The 5,975-nt window shown below is 42.5% G+C and overlaps 1 pseudogene; it reads left to right on the top strand.

Moving 5' to 3' along the window:
• Nucleotides 1-240: 240 nt before the first annotated feature.
• On the top strand, nucleotides 241-2,910 carry LOC116754020 (annotated as a pseudogene).
• Nucleotides 2,911-5,975: the final 3,065 nt, after the last annotated feature.

The raw sequence follows: 5,975 nt of genomic DNA, 5'->3' as shown, positions 1-5,975 counted from the left end.
TCTGGGCCCAATGCAAGGAACGAGACTGCCCACCAGAGCAACTTTGGAGTCTTAGCAAAGGAAAAGATAGAACTATTGTAGGATTTGGGGAAGGGATGGAACTGAGGTGATATTTAAATGAAGCAATGTTTGAGAGGCTCAAAGCAAGGCTGGGCTGTGGCTGAAGGAGTCAACGTCAGGTTTGGACTGTGAAGTAGACCCAGGCTCCTGTGTCCTTGTGAAGTGCAAAGTAAAGTTGAGATGGATGTGGACTGTTGGATCTGAATCTCTGCTCCTGGGTTGTAAATTGAGATGGAGTCTTTGTGTCAAAGTGCCTCAGACCCTCCAGACAAGAGTTGGGTGTTTTATTTTTACTGATATAATTTTAAAAAGCGAAGTCTCTGCTCATCTTTGATTTTAGAGAATAAAATTTCTCAGTGATTAATAAAGCAGGAGTCATTCAAAGTAGGGGGTTGTCATGACCCTTTCTAGATTCAGTGTCCTTGAGAGAGATGTTATTTTCTGTTAACGCTTGCAGCTGGCTTTATTTCTGTCTGCTTTTCCAGTCTGACAAATGGTGGGTAGATTTCTACTTTCTCAGTCCAAGCTAATTTTTGTTTTCTCATGAGATATGTTTCTGCTAAAACCAAAAGTCTGATTACCTTGCTAGTCCTTTTCCTGAATTCTGGCAGAACTTCTAGATGCCTGCCTGTTCTTTAAATATTGCCCATTTTAGATCACCACCTGTTGGACTTGGCGTCACTCCTGGGATTTGTTTCTTTTTCGCTGCTTACTCTCTGTACCCTGAACATTTGTGCTGTGTAAGCTGGTCCGTCAAATGGGCCATATGATTCACCACATCCAATGGTGTTTGAAGTGGCGGTGGCAGAGAGGATGCTGTTCGGAGCCTTTGGCAGGTCCCTACAGGTGAATTGCAGCACAGGTCTTTAGGATTATGGAGCAAGGTCATCTTCAGATGCCATCATCTGAAGATAACTACCTTCCTTTTTTTTTTTTTGCGGTACGCGGACCTCCCAATGTTGTGGCCTCTCCCATTGCAGAGCATAGGCTCCGGACACGCAGGCTCAGTGGCCATGGCTCACGGGCCCAGCCGCTCCGCGGCATGTGGGATCTTCCCGGACCGGGGCACGAACCCGCGTCCCCTGCATCGGCACGTGGACTCTCAACCACTGCGCCACCAGGGAAGCCCACTACCTTCCTTTTGAGAGAGAGCCCTTGGCCTGCTACTGGGCCTTTGTAGACATTGAACAACTTACCATGTGACCTGAGCATCCCATTATCAACTGGGTGTTAACTGACCCATGAAGCTCTAGAGTTAGGTATGCACAGCAACTCTCCATCATCAAGTGGAAGTGGTGTGTACAGGACTGGGCCTGAGCCCTGAAAGCACAAGTAAGTTACATGAAGAAGTGGCCCAAATGTCCGTGGCCCCTACTCCCGCTACCCCGCCTTCTCTCTCCCAGCCTGTACCAATGACCTCATGGGGCAATCCCTATGACCAGCTGACAGAGGAAAAGGAGACTCAGGCCTGGTTAACAGATGGTTCTACAGAATATGCAAGCACCACCTCAAAGTGGGCAGCTGCACTACAGCTTCTTCCCAGGATATCCCTTAAAAAGAGTGGTGAAAACAAACCCTCCCAGTGGGCAGGACTTTGGGCAGTGCACCTGTTTGTTCACTCTGCTTAGAAGGAGGAAAGGGTAGGTGTGCAATTATATCCTGATTCATGGGCTGTGGCCGTGGTCTGACTGGATGACCAGGGGCTTGGAAGGAACATGACTGGGAACTTGGTGATGCAGAGATTTGAGGAGGAAGTATGTTGATAGATCTCTCTGAGTGGGCAAAACCATGAAGATATTTGTGTCCTATGTAAATGTACACCAAAGGGTGACGTCAGCAGAAGAAGATTATAGCAATCAGTAGGATAGGATGTCATGTTCTGTGGACACCAGTCAGCCTCCTTCCCCAGCCATCACTGTAGTCACCCAGTGGGCTCGTGAGCAAAGTGGCCATGGTGGCAGGGATGGACGTTATGCGTGGGCTCACAACACGGACGCCCTCTCACCAAGACCAGCCTGGCCGTGATGACTGTTGAGTGCCCAATCTGCCAGCAGCCGATTCTAACACTGAGCCCGCATATGACATCATTCCCCAGGGTGAACAGCCAGCTACCTGGTGCAGGCTGATCAAATGGACTGCTTCCATCATGGAAGGGGCAGTATTTTGTTCTCACTGGAATAGACACTTACTCTAGATATTGATTTGCCTTCTCTGCCTGCAATGCTTATGCCAAAACCACCATCCATGGGTTTAAGGAATACCTTGTCCACTGCCATGATTTTCCACACAGCATTGCTTCTGATCAAGGAACTCAAATCAAAGCAAAAGAAGTGCTACAGTGGTCCCATGCTCATGGAATCCACTTGTCTTACTATGTTCCTCACCGTCCTGAAGTAGCTGGCTTGATAGAATGGTGGAATGACCTTTTGAAGACTCAGTTACAAAGCCAGCTAGGCGGTAATCCTTTTCGGGGCTGGGGTAAGGTTCTACAGAAAGCTGCGTATGCTCTAAGTCAGCGTCCAATATATCGTGCAATATCATATTTATATGATAGGCAGGATTCATGAGTCCAGTGATCAAGGGGTAGAAATCGTAGTGGCACCACTCACTGTTAACCCTAGTGACCCACTAGCCAAATTTTTGCTTTCTGTTTCTGTGACTTTATGCTTTGCTGACCTAGAGATTTTAGTTCCAGAGGGGGCAATGTTTCCACCTGGAGACTCAACAATGATTCCATTGAACCGGAGGTTAATACTGGCACCTGGCCACTTGGAGTTCCTCATGCCTCTGAAACAACAGGTAAAGAACAGAGTCACAGTGTTGGCTGGGGTGACGGATCATGATTACTGAGGGGAGATTGAATTATTATTCCACAGTGGAGGTAAGGAAACATATGTCTGGAATACAGGAGATCTGTTAGGGTGTCTCAGTATTATCGTGCCTTGTGATTAAGGTAAATGGAAAACTACAACCACCCAATCCAGGCAGGATTACAAATGGCCCAGACCCTTCAGGAATGAAGATTCGTGTAACTTCACCAGGTAAGAACCATGACCAGCTGAGGTGCTTGCTGGAGGCAAAAGACTTAGAATGGGTAGTAGATGAAGATAGTTACAAATATCAGCTATGACCACATGACCAGTTACAGAAATAAGGACTGAAACTGTCCTGAGCGTTTCCTCCTTATTTTGCTATGAATACATTTGTGTGTGAATATGTATGTGTGTATATCTGTCTCAGGTATCTTTGTCTTATTTCCTCTCTTATTCCCTTATCATGTAACAGAAGAAAGTGTATTGACTTTATATCAGTATTTAAGTATTGTTAACTTTCATGGAACTTCTCAGCCTCCAAAATCATGTGCCTATTCCTATACCTACATCTATATATCTTATATAGCTTTACATATCCTATTGGTTCTGTTTCTCTGGTGAACCCTGACTAATACAATCGGTGGCGAGGAGGGAATTCTGAGTCAGATGAACCACTGATTAGAAGCAGAATGTATTGAGGGGTAGAAGGAATAGATGAGGATGCCAGAAGTAGAGGATTCATAGAGAAATTACAAAAAAGAAGATGAGATGGAGAGATAAGAAAGATGTATGGTTGACCCTTGAACAAGGGTTTGAACTGCACACACAGATTTTTTTCAATAAATATCTGCTATAGTATTACATTATCCCTAGTTGGTTAAATCTGCAGATACAAAACCCAAGATACGGAGGAAACAAGGATATGCATGGCTGACTATAGGCTGATTTTCGACAGTGCAGGGGTCAGCGCCCCTAAGCCCACATTGTTCAGCTGTAATGTACGGCAGTGCTGGTTGCTTCGTTTCAACTGTTCTTTTTTTAACCTAACAAAAAGCAATTGCAAATGGTTCAATCTAAGCTGTAGTAAATAGGAAGTTGGACAAAGCTATTTATTCCTTTAAATTATGCAAATAAAGAAGAAATATTATCTTTTACAAAGTGTCTTATAGGGGTCTGTCTAGCCCTAAATATATTAACAGATAATAAAAAGCGAAGTTATTGGGAGCAGCTAAAGAAAAAAGAGAGAAGAAAATTGAAGAGTAGGACACTAAAATCCAAAATTAGTTTACTGAAATAGGATTAGGAAATATACTAAAACAGGCACATAGATCACAACCGATATTTATGCATGTAATTTTATGTGTTCAGGAAAGGAAGTAGACTAATAGATATTCTTTATTTTTTAACATCTTTATTGGAGTATAATTGCTTTACAATGGTGTGTTAGTTTCTGCTTTACAACAAAGTGAATCAGATATACATGTATCCCCATATCTCTTCCCTCTGGGTCTCCCTCCCTCCCACCCTCCCAATCTCACCCCTCTAGGTGGTCACAAAGCACCGAGCTGATCTCCCTGTGCTATGCGGCTGATTCCCACTAGCTATCTATTTTACATTTGGTAGTGTATATAAGTCCATGCCAGTCTCTCACTTCGTCCCAGCCTACCCTTCCCTCTCCCCATATCTTCAAGTCCATTCTCTAGTAGTTCTGCATCTTTATTCCCATCCTGCCCCTAGGTTCTTCATGACCTTTTTAAAAAATTTTTCTTAGATTCCATATATATGTGTTAGCAAGTACTTGTTTTTCTCTTTCTGACTTACTTCACTCTGTATGATGGTCCCTAGGCCCATCCACCTCACTAAAATAACTCAATTTCATTTCTTTAAGTGGCTGAGTAATATTCCATTGTATGTATGTGCCACATCTTCTTTATCCATTCATCTGTTGATGGACACTTAGATTGCTTCCATGTCCTGGCTATTGTAAATAGAGCTGCAATGAACATTGTGGTACATGACTCTTTTTGAATTACGGTTTTCTCAGGGTATATGCCCAGAAGTGGGATTGCTGGGTCATATGGTAGTTCTATTTGTAGTTTTTTAAGGAACCTCCATACTGTTCTCCATAGTGGCTGTATCAATTTACATTCCCACCAACAGTGTAGGAGGGTTCCCTTTTCTCCACACCCTTTCCAGCATTTATTGTTTGTAGAGTTTTTGATGATGGCCATTCTGACTGGTGTGAGGTGATACCTCATTGTAGTCTTGATTTGCATTTCTCTAATGATTAGTGATGTTGAGCATCCTTTCATGTGTTTGCTGGCAATCTGTATATCTACTTTGGAGAAATGTCTATTTAAGACTTCTGGCCATTTCTGGATTGGGTTGTTTGTTTTTTGATATTGAGCTGCATGAGCTGCTTGTGTATTTTGGAGATTAATCCTTTGTCAGTTGCTTCATTTGCAAATGTTTTCTCCCATTCTGAGAGTTGTCTTTTCATCTTGTTTATGGTTTCCTTTGCTGTGCAGAAGCTTTTAAGTTTCATTAGGTTCCATTTGTTTATTTTTGCTTTTATTTCCATTTCTCTAGGAGGTGGGTCAAAAAGTATTTTGCTGTGATGTATGTCATAGAGTGTTCTGCCTATGTTTTCCTCTAAGAGTTTGATAGCGTCTGGCCTTACATTTAGGTCTTTAATCCATTTTGAGTTTATTTTTGTGTATGGTGTTAGGGAGTGTTCTAATTTCATTCTTTTACATGTAGCTGTTCAGTTTTCCCAGCACCACTAATTGAAGAGGCTGTCTTTTCTCCATTGTATATTCTTCATTCCTTTATCAAAAATAAGGTGACCATCAGTGTCTTATAATTTTCTGCATACAGGTCTTTTGTCTCCTTAGGTAGGTTTATTCCTAAATATTTTATTCTTTTTGTTGCAGTGGTAAATGGGAGTGTTTTCTTAATTTCACTTTCAGATTTTTCATCACTAGTGTATAGGAATGCCAGAGATTTCAGTGCATTAATTTTGTATCCTGCAACTTTACCAAATTCATTGATTAGCTCTAGTAGTTTTCTGGTAGCATCTTTAGGATTCTCTATATATAGTAT

Source organism: Phocoena sinus, chromosome 5, assembly GCF_008692025.1.
Source record: "Phocoena sinus isolate mPhoSin1 chromosome 5, mPhoSin1.pri, whole genome shotgun sequence".
Lineage (NCBI taxonomy): Eukaryota > Metazoa > Chordata > Mammalia > Artiodactyla > Phocoenidae > Phocoena > Phocoena sinus.
Note: the sequence above shows the minus strand (reverse complement) of the source record. Positions and strands in the feature narration are given on the sequence as shown.